Source organism: Armigeres subalbatus, chromosome 1 (assembly GCF_024139115.2).
Source record: "Armigeres subalbatus isolate Guangzhou_Male chromosome 1, GZ_Asu_2, whole genome shotgun sequence".
NCBI classification, from domain to species: Eukaryota; Metazoa; Arthropoda; class Insecta; order Diptera; family Culicidae; genus Armigeres; species Armigeres subalbatus.
This window is the reverse complement of record NC_085139.1, coordinates 149694296-149712184: the sequence shown is the minus strand read 5'-3', so window position 1 is coordinate 149712184 and position 17889 is coordinate 149694296. Positions and strand designations below refer to the sequence as shown.

Sequence of the window (17889 nt, the reverse complement as noted above, 5' to 3'; positions counted from 1 at the left end):
ACATAATTTCAGTCGATCTCGATGCGGCATGTTGCATTTTACGTGGAATATTATCACATTATCTATCGTTGAATTTTGTTCGAGTTAGTGGTCGCGATCTGGAGTTTCGGCTATTAAGTTTTAGGGACTAATCGGCCCGAATTCGGTACTGAACCAAAACCATTCACGTCATATATCCAGTTTTCAAAACGAAATCAATGCTAATGGGTTCACTGATTTTTATATAAGTCATACCCAGGTATGATCAGGATCGGTTTTTCAATACGCGGTCAGATGATCGATCCCCCTAGAAGTAAGTTGTATCTTTACATTGAAAAGTTCTATGTTGCTTTTTTCTGCGTTAACCATTTTGAAAGGTGATGACCCAAGCAAATCAGAAATGTTGAAAATGCACCTTTCTGTCGTTTTGCCTTTCTCGTACACTAAGTGTACGTAAAGGCTATATGATCGCTCCAAAAACAAACTTTTTATAGAAGGCCCGGAGACCCATAGTGTTCTATACCGATCTACTTAGCTCGACGAATTGAGGTGATGTCTGTGTGTATGTGTGTGTGTGTGTGTGTTTTTTTTCTTCCTAAACAATGGAGGGGAAATCTGCTCAACAGACATCCTGAGTTGACCAGGAAGTGCTGGGTTAGGGGCCACCTCCAATGAGGGAGGCAGGGCTGCATCCCCGACCAGCTAAATCGTTTCCATTGCCGCCAAGCCCATCGTCCCTTCGGTACAACCAGAAAGTAATGCTTCAAAGGGGGGCCTGTGCATGACGCACCCTCGAGGATAGCTGCGTGTCCTTGCAGCATCGAACATCGTGACTCGCTTTTTAGAAGAACACCATGGTATCGTGCCAGCGCGTTGCCGGCTTTCCAGGTGGCCTTTACACGCCCTATGTCCTCGGAAGGTGGGTAGGGTCGACTTCGCGCCTGCTTCCTCTGCACGACTGGTATCAAGAATGATGATGCCGCGTGCACCCCAAATTGACCTTTCTGCGATAGGGCCTATTCGCCAGCACACAGAGGGACTTGCCGACGCGGTGCCTACGCCTGCCCCAGCCTTGACGAGGACCCCTTTCCGTCCTCGGGCTCGGAACCCGCCCGGTTGACCGACGCCGCGAAAGCGACGATACCATGTTGTTCTTCGCGCGGCCACTTGCTCGATAAAAGGATCGAGTTCGACCACAGAGCATGACCATGACAGCATTCTGTGTAGCTCCGAGACGATTTGGGCGATAGCCGATAAAACGGCGTTCCAGCCAACTTCGTCTTTACACATCCTCCGAACTAGGTTGTCCGGGGTGGCAAGCATGTGGTCACGCATTGCGCGAAAACGTGAGCACACGAACAACACGTGTTCTGCCGTTTCCTCTAAACCTGCGCACACCAAACACTCGGGCGAAGCCGAGCAAGCCAGCTGCTTACCTGCACTTTGATTTTGCAGCACGCTTAAACGCCGGGTACATCAGGCCCCCATGGGTGCTTGCTGTTCACAGCTTTGCTGGAACAAATCAAACAATTGGGAGGGTTCGTGCAGCATTGTGCCTTATGTCCCTCAATCCGCAGCGTCGGCAGAGATTGCTTCTGTCAGGGCCTTTGCAGTCCCATTGCTTGTGCCCCGGTTCCAGGCATGAAGCAAACTTCGGGTTGCTCGTATATGCGCACAGGGCATACCGACCATCCCACCTTGACGCTCCCCTAACTTGACTACCTTGGGCGTCCGCTGCAGATAGCCGAACCAATGCTACCTGCGTCCCTGTCGGACCTTTCCGTAGCAGCGAACGGCTGCGGTGGGCGTCTCCACTTCACACTGTCGCCGCAGTGCCGTGGACGAGCTCTTCGACTTCAGGTGATCTCGTCCAGGTCTTTAACCCCTTAGATTCACCTCCAGTCGTGAGTGCCCCTCACCTTGACCGTCTCGCCTGGGACCTCCTCCGCCAACTTCTTGTAGGCGGCGCCCTTTGCGAGACGCCCCGCTTCAGCTCGAGTATCATCTCGCTCCATCCGGGTACGTATTATTCGACGTACGTCGGCGCCGAGTTCACCGAGCTTGACGTCACTCCTCATCGCCTTCAAAACATCCGAGTACTTAGCCTCGTCCGCCGTGATGACTAGGGCATCGCCCCTGGAGCGATTGGCGCCTACCCTAGACTTCTTGCTACCCTCATTCTGCCTGGGCCTTCTTTTCGGCCCTTGACGTCTTCGGTTTCTCTCTTGTTCTTGACCAGGGTCCAGGGAGGCGTCATTCCCTCTATTTCCCTGGTCTGGTGCGGCTGAGAACTTTCAGCCTGCCGTAACCCTTCACCACCGTCTTGCCTGAGTGGGCGGACCTTTCCCCGGCCTTCCTCCCCCCAGTTTTGGAGGTACCTGACCGGGGTTCAGCTTCCCAGCCTCACTACCCTTGTTCGGGGTAGTAACCCTCCGTGTTTTGGAGCGGCCCCCAGGGAGCTCATCCCCTGGAGAGTGTGCCTTATGTCCCCCCGTTTTTGTGTCTGCTCCGTTGGAGCAGTCAACCCGACGTACCCGCAAATACTTGAGCCTCAGTCTGGGTAGACTTTGGCACCACCGTCTTAGGTGGCACGCCTTCGGTCAATTCGACCTTGCCCGAGTCCGCGAATCCTTGGGCCTCAGTCTGGGTAGACCTCGACGCCACCGATTTCACGGGTTTACACTCGGCCGTCCCGACCGCCCTCTCCAGCTTGGCGTCCAGCATCGACTTTCGAAGTTTCTGCAAGCTCCTCTTGAGGTCCTTGCTGATGTTATGCTTCGATGACGCAAAGTCGATGATGGCGTCCAGCTGTTCCGTCGCCACCTCAAAGGCCCGAAAGCCCATCGCGTTTGCGGTTCATCGCCTTCACAAGCCATGGGCCGTCAATAACCCCTTCCGGCGTTTTTTCAGCCGAGAGGAAGGTTGAGTGACCCACGCTGGCGCTGCGTACTGAGCTGCCGACTATCGCCTCTGGCCTCCTAGGCGGAGACCTGAACAACCCACCTCTTGCAAAAGGGGTTGTCGCCTACACCACTACAACTAATTGAAGAATTGACTTGGTTTTCCATTTTGGTCCCACTGAGTTGCTCGGGAAAAGAGGTCCACCACGCCAGAGCCCAGCATAACGCAGGTAAGGGACAATTACTGTGGAGGTGCCCAGGTACCCCACAGGCTCCGTTAAAGGCCTAGCTTATTTTTTCACCCCCCCTGGCCATGCATCCCCTGGGCTATGGGTCGCTTGACGCCTTGGGATTAGGGGTTAGGGACGATGGTCCCGGTCTAACTCGCAGTGGCCATGGGGAGGGGTCGTCAAGCCCTTGGACAAAGTCCCTGCTGCCCCCTGTGTGTGTGTGTGTGTGTGTGTGTGTGTGTGTGTGTGTGTGTGTGTGTGTGTGTGTGTGTGTGTGTGTGTGTGTGTGTGTGTGTGTGTGTGTGTGTGTGTGTGTGTGTGTGTGTGTGTGTGTGTGTGTGTGTGTGTGTGTGTGCGTCTGTGCGCACCCACCCAAAAAAAATGTCACTCATTTTTCAGGTACTTATCCTTAACCGATTTACTCGCAACAAGTTGCATTCGACGCATTCGATCCATTGTTTCCTATTGAAAATTGGTCAGATCGGACTATGGGCTCGGAAGTTATGGCCAAAAAACCATTTTTTTACAAAAAAAATGTCACTCATTTTTCAGGTACTTATCCTTAACCGATTTACTCGCAATTCGCATTCGACGCAGGATACTTTGCCATTGTTTCCTATTGAAAATTAGTCAGATCGGACTATTGGCTCGAAAGTTATGGCCAAAATACCACATTTTTATAGAAAAATTGATTAAAAAATTGTCACTCATTTTTCAGGCACTTATCCTTAACCGATTTACTCGCAACAAGTTGCATTCGACGCAGAATACTCTCCCATTGTTTCATATTGAAAATTGGCCAGATCGGACTATGGGATCAAGAGTAATGGCCAAAATACTATTTTTATAATGCACGAGAAAGGCACCATCACCGCTAGGTGGATTAATCAGGGTTTTTACTCTACGTTTCTACTGGTCTGTTTTCAACTTTTTATTTATTCCCTTTCATGTATAGTTGTATGGTATGGTTATATGTATGGTGTAAGTTTCATGCCTCAAAAAATGTTCATTACAAAAGAGTGCACTACTTGCGTGCATTTTAAATCTTTACGCTCCTCTAGAGTCAATACTTTAAGTAAAATGAGAATTGCCGATACCTCCCATTTATATTACACGGTATGTCACGTGAGACGTGTCAGATTCAACAATTCTCGAGTCATTCAAGACGCATAATTGGCACAATTGTTGTATATTCAGTTCAAAGTGAAATTCATTCCAATGTCTAATATAATATGTCTTTATTAAGGACATTCCTCAAGGAATCCAAAATTAAATGCACTCGCGTTTACAAGGGCACCTCACTCAACAAAAAAGCAACGCACAACTGCCATGTCTGTGAAATGGTAGAAGGAAACCGTGTTCAGGAGCAAATTGTTTGTTACGTATACTCTTATGAGTACCTGATGATGTTGAGTGCGAAGATGTGCGATGTTTAAAAAAGCCTCACAATTTATTCAAACAAAAAATAATTGAGCCCTAGTTTTACGGGGGTTTATTTATGGACGACCCCTATGAGTTCTACGAAACAACCAAATTTGCAATTTCAATTTTTCGTAACATTTCTTATATGGGAACTCATTTTTTTTAGTATGAACAGTTACCAAATGATTCCACCCCCTATTTTGTTACGCTATTCATGTACAAACCCTAACATACAAAATAGAAACTTTTTTTCATTTTATGATCCATTGTGATACTGTATACATAAACCGAAAGCCGTATATCCCTCATTCCAGAAGCATACTGAATTCGCGTAACGCGACACCATATTTTTGTACCTAGTGTAACTACATAAATAATAATCCGATTTTGGATCTTAATATATTAAAAGAAAGCTTTTGACGAGTACTAAGAGAATCCAAAATAAGACTTTTCCAATGTGTGTACTTTTTGTACAGTATCAATAATACGACTATTTTCGTAACGCGACACCATTTCAATGTCACTGTTTTTAAAATATAAATATTTCATGAAAACAAAAATGTTCGGAACAATACAATTGGTACAAAAAAATGTCATTATCAGCTCTACTTTATCATGTATTCATTAATACATTTGAACCCAAATAGGTGCGATTTTCTCATGCTAAAAGTCTACTACTTTGATTGGCTGTTAAAGTATGTTCCTAAACCAATTTTCAGTGGAAAAATGTTTTTTCTTATAATTCAATATATATGTTTTCGTGTCCTATTGATACTGGACCCTAATTTTCAGTTTGAAATGTTGGTCCTCAGTTATTAAATGGAATTTCAATACCAAATGCATAACCAATTATTATTCGTCCTCAGGTATTCTGCATATCAGTTTTTGGTATCATTTTCTTGGTATTTTACCTCTTATGCAAGGCTAGTTATTCCAATTTCTGGTATCGAGGTCTTCGCTCCTGCTCGGGAATGAGCATTTTTTAACGTATTTTGAGCATAAAAATAGTATTTTGGCCATAATAGACGAACTCGGTGGTCTAGTGGCTGCCGCTTCTGCCTTATAAGCGGGAGGTCGTGGGTTCAAGTCCAGACTCGTCCCTTTCCTACTTGTATTTCTATCTTAGTTCTTTCTGTATTTCACGTTCTACCGAAACGATTTCTACTGTTATAACCTTCCACACTAACAAATCCAAACCCTCCCGTGGCACCTATGAGAGTTCGTAGAGCTCTGCATCTTTCTTAAGTAGGTGTCCAACTAACCATCCTTCCCCTACCCTCCCTTCGACTATTGGAGAGTGCATTGCTTCCATCTAATAGATAGTGATTAGTCCCAAATCAATATCTATGGTAACGGATGAAAGTGATGCTACTCTCATACAATAGTCCACCCAAGTAACATTTTAAGTTTTATAACGCTCTTGAAGTCCATAATTTACTCTTGAAGAGTGTTATAAAACCAGCATAAAACCAAAATGTTACTAGGGCAGGCTTATACCGCCTACGAATTTGTGCAAAATGCTCAATGCTAATGCTAATGCTAAAAATAGTATTTTGGCCATAACTTCTTATCTACAGGGGTTAGACAAAACGGTTAAGATAGGAAAATTTTTGTCGAAGTTCAAATAAGCATAACGTTGCGTAGAATAATCCGATTTTGATGAAACCAGGACCATCGGACGCGGAAACTCTTCTAGTATTTTGTTCCCAAGCAAAATCTCAGATTGGTATTTGGCCACCAGAGATGGGCCCTCCTTAGCAGTGCGGTAAGACGCGCGGCTACAAAGCAATACCATGCTGAGGGTGGCTGGGTTCGATTCCCGGTGCCGGTCTAGGCAATTTTCGGATTGGAAATTGTCTCGACTTCCCTGGGCATAAAAGTATCATCGTGCTAGCCTCATGATATACAAATGCAAAAATGGTAACCTGGCTTAGAAACCTCGCAGTTAATAACTGTAGAAGTGCTTAATGAGAACACTAAGCTGCGAGGCGGCTCTGTCCCAGTGTGGGGATGTAATGTCAAAAAGAAGAAGAAGAAGAAGATGTTCCGGGTTTTCTGAGGATATGTTAAAATACCTTTTTTTTCTGCTTGTCATTTTATGTGGCGTTTACTGCCATCATGTTGTAAGCTTCCCCCAGAAACTGGATCTAATATGCTGGCTGCAGATCGAAAATCCTTTGGGTATACGCAGAGATATGCTCATTTTCGTGAAAACGGTACGGGATTGGCCATACACCCTGAACAAATGTCACTTTCTGAGAACACCCGGAACCAGTTACAAATTGGCCAGAGAGTCTCACAGCCCTCAAAATGTATCTTCAATAAAGATCCTATATTCATCGTCTTGGGAAAACATGATTTTTAACACCCATGGTTCTAGATGGTGCCAAAACCGGCCCCTCCTGGAAGGCCCTTGGAACCTGCTATAAGGGCGGCAGTGGACACTATAATTCTGGAAATGCTTCTGTTATCATCGTCTCGTAAAGCTCATATTTGAATTATTCCGATCTGTTATCATTTCATCATGTTCCCGGAACCGTTTTTACGGAAATGGTCATATCTCTGCGTAATTTTAATGGATTCTTGATCTACAGCCACCATTGGTCGGCACATTAGTTCTAGTTTTTGGAGAAAACATAAAACATGATGAAAGTTAACGTCACATAAAATGACAAGCAATGGAAAAAATGCATCTTGAACATACTCTCTGAAAACCCGGAACATCTCCGGTGGCCAAGGACCAATCTCAGGCTTTGCAAGGAGATAGTATACTAGAAGAGTGTCCGATGATTCTGATGATCCCAATTTTACCAAAATCGAATTATTCTACGCTAAGTTATGCTGATTTGAATTTCGACATAATTTTACCTATCTCAACTTTTTTGTCTAATCCTGTGTCATAATTTGACCTATCTCGACATAATTTAACCTATCTGAACTTTTTTGTCTAACCCTGTGTCTAACCGATCTGGCCAATTTTCAACAGCAAATAATGGGACAAGATGCCTCGACGAATAGATTCTGTTGCAAGTAATTCGGACAATGCTAAGTTCCAAGTGTGTCTACAAAATTTGTACACATACACACATACATACGCACATACAGACATCACCTCAGTTCGTCGAGCTGGTATATAACGCTATGGGTCTCCGATTGAAGCAATTGACTGTTTCAAGGCCCCTTCTTGCAGAATGTATCTTTCGATAGATATTACGTCAATTACACAAGATACTATCACTGTGCTACAGTGGAACTGCCAAAGGCTAAAAAATAAATTAGACGTCTGCAAGTTTTTGATTCGTAATAATACGATTGCGATATATTTGCACTCTGTGAAACATGGTATTCTTTCGATGATGGAATAAACTTCCAAGATTTTATCATTATACGTCAAGATCGGGATGATAACTATGGTGGCGATCTTCTGGGGATCAAAATATGTTACCCCTTCTACAGAATTCCCATCCCAATTGTAAACGGCTTGGAAATCATCGTCTGCCAAGTAAATGTAAAGAAAAAAGGCCTTTGCATAGCTTCAGCTTACATTCCTCCAAATGCCTCGCTTAGTCGTCGACATAAGAAAACCCCACAATTTCAGGTGCCTACGAGTTATAGTTTTTGAGATATTAGTTATCAAAGTTGAGAAATGGTAAAAAACGAGGGTTTTCTCTTCAAAATCTTGATTTACTTCATGCCAGATTTTGAAAGCTTTTCTCTGAAACGATACCATGGTTTATATATAGCATTGTAAAGAGCTTTCATATTGCACTAACACAAATCGTGATAGCATGAAGGAAAAAAAAAACACGAGCGAAGCATTGAAAAATAGAGGCATTTTTAACTTTTAAATTCAGCCACTTTTTTTCCCTGCATTTCCCCGCGGAGATATTTAGTTAGGGATCATATTTGGGATGTGTACTTTCAGAATCCCTCGGAAAATCTTGCGCAAACTTGCGCCATTTTGAGAAAAAGCGATTTGAACGTCTGGCCCAAAACTTGTCTTTTTTCCGTAGTGTGCATCATAGCAACACAAATTTCAATATTCTACTGTAATAAAAGTTCCTTCCTATTCGTTTTTGATATTTTGTGAATAAAAATTCAATGTCGTTTTGAAATTTATATATTTTTTTTGTTAAAGAGCCAAAATATTAGACCCTTAGTCGCAAAATGACTGAGATTGTTGCTGAACAACATTTCTCTGTTATGACAACATAAAAAACATATTTTAAGTTCGAAAGATGAAAGAAAATATTTTTGTCCGCCTGTTTGTATAGGGAGGCCCCATAGTGGAGCGTTTTAATACTGGGCGATATGAATGCGCATGGTATTGCATGGGGCGAAACCAGAGCGCCTATTTTCTATGGTTTATGCGACGATTTCAACTTGTAAATCTTGAACACAGGTGAAATAACTCGAAGGTCAAGAAAGCCGATCATTTAATTTCATTTAATTTCATTTAATTTCATTTAATTTCATTTAATTTCATTTAATTTCATTTAATTCCATTTAATTTTATTTAATTTCATTTAATTTCATTTAATTTCATTTAATTTCATTTAATTTCATTTAATTTCATTTAATTTCATTTAATTTCATTTAATTTCATTTAATTTCATTTAATTTCATTTAATTTCATTTAATTTCATTTAATTTCATTTAATTTCATTTAATTTCATTTAATTTCATTTAATTTCATTTAATTTCATTTAATTCCATTTAATTTCATTTAATTTCATTTAATTTCATTAATTTCATTTAATTTCATTTAATTTCATTTAATTTCATTTAATTTCATTTAATTTAATTTAATTTCATTTAATTTCATTTAATTTCATTTAATTTCATTTAATTTCATTTAATTTCATTTAATTTCATTTAATTTCATTTAATTTCATTTAATTTCATTTAATTTCATTTAATTTCATTTAATTTCATTTAATTTCATTTAATTTCATTTAATTTCATTTAATTTCATTTAATTTCATTTAATTTCATTTAATTTCATTTAATTTCATTTAATTTCATTTAATTTCATTTAATTTATTTAATTTCATTTAATTTCATTTAATTTCATTTAATTTCATTTAATTTCATTGAATTTCATTTAATTTCATTTAATTTCATTTAATTTCATTTAATTTCATTTAATTTCATTTAATTTCATTTAATTTCATTTAATTTCATTTAATTTCATTTAATTTATTTAATTTCATTCAATTTATTTGTTTTGATTAAATTTATTTAATTTCATTTAATTTCATTTAATTTCATTTAATTTCATTTAATTTCATTTAATTTCATTTAATTTCATTTAATTTCATTTAATTTCATTTAATTTCATTTAATTTCATTTAATTTCATTTAATTTCATTTAATTTCATTTAATTTCATTTAATTTCATTTAATTTCATTTAATTTAATTTAATTTCATTTAATTTAATTTAATTTCTTTTAATTTATTTAATTTCATTTAATTTCATTTAATTTCATTTAATTTCATTTAATTTCATTTAATTTCATTTAATTTCATTTAATTTCATTTAATTTCATTTAATTTCATTTAATTTCATTTAATTTCATTTAATTTCATTTAATTTCATTTAATTTCATTTAATTTCATTAAATTTCATTTAATATCATTTAATTTCATTTAATTTCATTTAATTTCATTTAATTTCATTTAATTTCATTTAATTTCATTTAATTTCATTTAATTTCATTCAATTTCATTTAATTTCATTTAATTTCATTTAATTTCATTGAATTCCATTTAATTTCATTTAATTTCATTTAATTTCATTTTATTTCATTTAATTTCATTTAATTTCATTTAACTTCATTTAACTTCATTTAATTTCATTTAATTTCATTTAATTTCATTTTATTTCATTTTATTTCTTTTAATTTCATTTAATTTCATTTTTTTTAATTTAATCTCATAATCAATTTAATTTCATTTCATTTGATTTCATACAATTTCATTTAATTTCATTGAATTTCGTTTAGTTTCATTTAATTTCATTTAATTTCATTTAATTTCATTTAATTTCATTTAATTTTATTTAATTTCATTTAATTTATTTAGTTTCATTCAATTTCATTTGATTTCATTTAATTTCATTTAATTTCATTTAATTTCATTTAATTCCATTTAATTTCATTTAATTTCATTTAATTCCATTTAATTCCATTTAATTCTATTTAATTTCATTTAATTTATTTAATTTCCTTTAATTTCAATTAATTTCATTTAATTTCATTTAATTTCATTTAATTTCATTTAATTTCATTTAATTTCGTTTAATTTCATTTAATTTCATTTAATTTCATTTAATTTCATTTAATTTAATTTAATTTATTTAATTTATTTAATTTCATTTAATTTATTTAATTTCATTTAATTTCATTTAATTTCATTTAATTTCATTTAATTTCATTTAATTCCATTCAATTTTATTTAATTTCATTTAATTTCATTTAATTTCATTTAATTTCATTTAATTTCATTTAATTTCATTTAATTTCATTTAATTTCATTTAATTTCATTTAATTTCATTTAATTTCATTTAATTTCATTCAATTTCATTTAATTTCATTTAATTTCATTTAATTTCATTTAATTTCATTTAATTTATTTAATTTCATTTAATTTCATTTAATTTCATTTAATTTCATTTAATTTCATTTAATTTCATTTAATTTCATTTAATTTCATTTAATTTCATTTAATTTATTTAATTTCATTTAATTTATTAAATTTCATTTAATTTATTAAATTTCATTTAATTTATTAAATTTCATTTTATTTCATTTAATTTCATTTAATTTCATTTAATTTCATTTAATTTCATTCAATTTCATTTAATTTATTTAATTTCATTTAATTTCATTTAATTTCAATTAATTTCATTTAATTTCATTTAATTTCATTTAATTTCATTTATTTCATTTAATTTCATTTAATTTATTTAATTTCATTTAATTTCATTTAATTTCATTTAATTTCATTTAATTTCATTTAATTTCATTTAATTTCATTTAATTTCATTTAATTTCATTTAATTTATTCAATTTAATTTAATTTATTTAATTTCATTTAATTTCTTTTATTTTCTTTTAATTTCATTTAATTTCATTTAATTCCATTTAATTTCATTTAATTTCATTTAATTTCATTTAATTTCATTTAATTTCATTTAATTTCATTTAATTTAATTTAATTTCATTTAATTTCATTTAATTTCATTTAATTTCATTTAATTTCATTTAATTTCATTTAATTTAATTTAATTTATTTAATTTCATTTAATTTATTTAATTTCATTTAATTTCATTTAATTTCATTTAATTTCATTTAATTTCATTTAATTTCATTTAATTTCATTTAATTTCATTTAATTTCATTCAATTTCATTTAATTTCATTTAATTTCATTTAATTTCATTTAATTTCATTTAATTTCATTTAATTTCATTTAATTTCATTTAATTTCATTTAATTTCATTTAATTTCATTTAATTTCATTTAATTTCATTTAATTTATTTAATTTCATTTAATTTATTTAATTTCATTTAATTTCATTTTATTTCATTTAATTTCATTTAATTTTATTTAATTTCATTTAATTTCATTTAATTTATTTAATTTTATTTAATTTCATTAAATTTCATTTAATTTCATTAAATTTCATTTAATTTCATTTAATTTCATTTAATTTCATTTAATTTCATTTAATTTCATTCAATTTATTTAATTTCATTTAATTTAATTTAATTTCATTTAATTTAATTTAATTTCATTTAATTTCATTTAATTTCATTTAATTTCATTTAATTTCATTTAATTTCATTTAATTTCATTTAATTTCATTTAATTTCATTTAATTTCATTTAATTTCATTTAATTTCATTTAATTTCATTTAATTTCATTGATTTTAATTTAATTTCATTTAATTTCATTTAATTTCATTTAATTTCATTTAATTTCATTTAATTTCATTTAATTTCATTTAATTTCATTTAATTTCATTTAATTTCATTTAATTTCATTTAATTTCATTTAATTTCATTTAATTTCATTTAATTTCATTTAATTTCATTTAATTTCATTTAATTTCATTTAATTTCATTTAATTTCATTTAATTTCATTTAATTTCATTTAATTTCATTTAATTTCATTTAATTTCATTTAATTTCATTTAATTTCATTTAATTTCATTTAATTTCATTTAATTTCATTTAATTCCATTTATTTCATTTAATTTCATTTAATTTATTTAATTTCATTTAATTTCATTTAATTTCATTTAATTTCATTTAATTTCATTTAATTTCAATTAATTTCATTTAATTTCATTTAATTTCATTTAATTTCATTTAATTTATTTAATTTCATTTAATTTATTTAATTTCATTTAATTTCATTTAATTTCATTTAATTTCATTTAATTTCATTTAATTTCATTTAATTTCATTTAATTTCATTTAATTTCATTTAATTTCATTTAATTTCATTTAATTTCATTTAATTTCATTTAATTTCATTTAATTTCATTTAATTTCATTTAATTTCATTTAATTTCATTTAATTTCATTGAATTTCATTAAATTTCATTTAATTTCATTTATTTCATTTAATTTCATTTAATTTATTTAATTTCATTTAATTTCATTTAATTTCATTTAATTTCATTTAATTTCATTTAATTTCATTTAATTTCATTTAATTTCATTTAATTTCATTTAATTTCATTTAATTTCATTTAATTTCATTTAATTTCATTTAATTTCATTTAATTTCATTTAATTTCATTTAATTTCATTTAATTTCATTTAATTTCATTTAATTTCATTTAATTTCATTTAATTTCATTTAATTTCATTTAATTTCATTTAATTTCATTTAATTTCATTTAATTTCATTTAATTTCATTTAATTTCATTTAATTTCATTTAATTTCATTTAATTTATTTAATTTCATTTAATTTATTTAATTTCATTTAATTTATTTAATTTCATTTAATTTCATTTAATTTCATTTAATTTATTTAATTTCATTTAATTTATTTAATTTCATTTAATTTATTTAATTTCATTTAATTTCATTTAATTTCATTTAATTTCATTTAATTCCATTTAATTTCATTTAATTTCATTTAATTTCATTTAATTTCATTTAATTTCATTTAATTTCATTTAATTTCATTGAATATCATTAAATTTCATTTAATTTCATTTATTTCATTTAATTTCATTTAATTTATTTAATTTCATTTAATTTCATTTAATTTCATTTAATTTCATTTAATTTCATTTAATTTCATTTAATTTCATTTAATTTCATTTAATTTCATTTAATTTCATTTAATTTCATTTAATTTCATTTAATTTCATTTAATTTCATTTAATTTCATTTAATTTATTTAATTTCATTTAATTTATTTAATTTCATTCAATTTATTTGTTTTAATTAAATTTATTTAATTTCATTTAATTCCATTTAATTTCATTTAATTTCTCATAATTTCATTTAATTTCATTGAATTTCATTTAATTTCTTTTAATTTCATTTAGTTTCATTTTATTTCATTTAATTTCATTAAATTTCATTAAATTTCTTTTAATTTCATTTAATTTCATTTAATTTCATTTAAATTCATTTAATTTATTTTAATTTCATTTAATTTTATTTAGTTTCATTTAAATTTATTTAATTTCATTTAATTTCATTTAATTTTATTTAGTTTCATTTAATTTCATTTAATTTCATTAAATTTCATTGAATTTCATTAGATTTCATTTAATTTCATTTAATTTCATTTAATTTCATTTAATTTCATTTAATTTCATTTAATTTCATTTAATTTCATTTAATTTCATTCAATTTCATTTAATTTCATTTAATTTCATTTAATTTCATTTAATTCCATTTAATTTCATTTAATTTCATTTAATTTCAATTAATTTCATTTAATTTCATTTAATTTCATTTATTTCATTTAATTTCATTTAATTTATTTAATTTCATTTAATTTCATTTAATTTCATTTAATTTCATTTAATTTCATTTAATTTCATTTAATTTCATTTAATTTCATTTAATTTCATTTAATTTCATTTAATTTCATTTAATTTCATTTAATTTCATTTAATTTCATTTAATTTATTTAATTTCATTTAATTTATTTAATTTCATTTAATTTCATTTAATTTCATTTAATTTCATTTAATTTCATTTAATTTTAATTTAATTTCATTTGATTTCATTTAATTTCATTTAATTTCATTCAATTTCATTTAATTTATTTAATTTCCGTTAATTTCATTTAATTTCGCCTTTAATTTCAATTAATTTCATTTAATTTCATTTAATTTCATTTAATTTCATTTAATTTCATTTAATTTCATTTAATTTCATTTAATTTCATTTAATTTCATTTAATTTCATTTAATTTCATTTAATTTCATTTAATTTCATTTAATTTCATTTAATTTCATTTAATTTAATTTAATTTATTTAATTTATTTAAATTATTTAATTTATTTAATTTCATTTAATTTATTTAATTTCATTTAATTTCATTTAATTTCATTTAATTTCATTTAATTTCATTTAATTTCATTCAATTTCATTTAATTTCATTTAATTTCATTTAATTCCATTTAATTTCATTTAATTTCATTTAATTTCATTTAATTTCATTTAATTTCATTTAATTTCATTCAATTTCATTTAATTTCATTTAATTTCATTTAATTTCATTTAATTTATTTAATTTCATTTAATTTCATTTAATTTCATTTAATTTCATTTAATTTCATTTAATTTCATTTAATTTCATTTAATTTCATTTAATTTCATTTAATTTCATTTAATTTCATTTAATTTCATTTAATTTCATTTAATTTCATTTAATTTCATTTAATTTCATTTAATTTCATTTAATTTCATTTAATTTCATTTATTTCATTTAATTTCATTTAATTTCATTTAATTTCATTTAATTTCATTTAATTTCATTTAATTTCATTTAATTTCATTTAATTTCATTTAATTTCATTTAATTTCATTTAATTTCATTTAATTTCATTTAATTTCATTTAATTTCATTTAATTTCATTTAATTTCATTTAATTTATTCAATTTAATTTAATTTATTTATTTTCATTTAATTTCTTTTATTTTCTTTTAATTTCATTTAATTTCATTTAATTCCATTTAATTTCATTTAATTTCATTTAATTTCATTTAATTTCATTTAATTTCATTTAATTTAATTTAATTTCATTTAATTTCATTTAATTTCATTTAATTTCATTTAATTTAATTTAATTTCATTTAATTTCATTTAATTTCATTTAATTTCATTTAATTTCATTTAATTTCATTTAATTTCATTTAATTTCATTTAATTTTATTTAATTTCATTTAATTTCATTTAATTTCATTTAATTTCATTTAATTTCATTTAACTTAATTTAATTTCATTTAATTCCATTTAATTTAATTAAATTCCATTTGATTTGATTTTAATTAAGTCAATTTAATTTCATTTAATTTAATTTCATTTAATTTCATTTAATTTCATTTAATTTCATTTAATTTTATTTAATTTCATTTAATTTCATTTATTTCATTTAATTTCATTTAATTTAATTTCATTTAATTTCATTTAATTTCATTTAATTTCATTTAATTTCATTTAATTCCATTTAATTTCATTTAATTTCATTTAATTTCATTTAATTTCATTTAATTTCATTTAATTTCATTTAATTTCATTTAATTTCATTTAATTTCATTTAATTTCATTTAATTTCATTTAATTCCATTTAATTTCATTTAATTTATTTAATTTCATTTAATTTCATTTAATTTCATTTAATTTCATTTAATTTCATTTAATTTCATTTAATTTCATTTATTTCATTTAATTTCATTTAATTTATTTAATTTCATTTAATTTCATTTAATTTCATTTAATTTCATTTAATTTCATTTAATTTCATTTAATTTCATTTAATTTCATTTAATTTCATTTAATTTCATTTAATTTCATTTATTTCATTTAATTTCATTTAATTTATTTAATTTCATTTAATTTCATTTAATTTCATTTAATTTCATTTAATTTCATTTAATTTCATTTAATTTCATTTAATTTCATTTAATTTCATTTAATTTCATTTAATTTCATTTAATTTCATTTAATTTCATTTAATTTCATTTAATTTCATTTAATTTATTTAATTTAATTTAATTTCATTTAATTTCATTTAATTTCATTTAATTTCATTTAATTTCATTTAATTTCATTTAATTTCATTTAATTCCATTTATTTAATTTAATTTAATTTAATTTATTTAATTTCATTCAATTTCATTTAATTTCATTTAATTTCATTTAATTTCATTTAATTTCATTTAATTTCATTTAATTTCATTTAATTTCATTTAATTTCATTTAATTTATTTAATTTCATTTAATTTATTTAATTTCATTTAATTTTATTTAATTTCATTTAATTTCATTTAATTTCATTTAATTTCATTTAATTTCATTTAATTTCATTTAATTTCATTTAATTTCATTTAATTTCATTTAATTTCATTTAATTTCATTTAATTTCATTTAATTTCATTTAATTTCATTTAATTTCATTTAATTTCATTTAATTTCATTTAATTTCATTTATTTCATTTAATTTCATTTAATTTATTTAATTTCATTTAATTTCATTTAATTTCATTTAATTTCATTTAATTTCATTTAATTTCATTTAATTTCATTTAATTTCATTTAATTTCATTTAATTTCATTTAATTTCATTTAATTTCATTTAATTTCATTTAATTTCATTTAATTTCATTTAATTTCATTTAATTTCATTTAATTTCATTTAATTTCATTTAATTTCATTTAATTTCATTTAATTTCATTTAATTTCATTTAATTTCATTTAATTTATTTAATTTCATTCAATTTATTTGTTTTAATTAAATTTATTTAATTTCATTTAATTTCATTTAATTCCATTTAATTTCATCTAATTTCATTTAATTTCATTTAATTTCATTTAATTTCATTTAATTTCATTTAATTTCATTTAATTTCATTTAATTTCATTTAATTTATTTAATTTCATTTAATTTATTTAATTTCATTTAATTTCATTTAATTTCATTTAATTTCATTTAATTTCATTTAATTTCATTTAATTTCATTTAATTTCATTTAATTTCATTTAATTTCATTTAATTTCATTTAATTTCATTTAATTTCATTTAATTTCATTTAATTTCATTTAATTTCATTTAATTTCATTTATTTTCATTTAATTTCATTTAATTTCA

General features: G+C 26.9%; 1 protein-coding gene across 3 annotated transcripts in view; it reads right to left on the bottom strand.

Annotated features, from left to right (window-relative positions):
- The window catches only part of LOC134205247 (cadherin-23), a 127696-nt gene that overhangs the window by 44077 nt on the left and 65730 nt on the right, over window positions 1–17889 (bottom strand). The gene's annotated exons all lie outside the window — the stretch shown is intronic.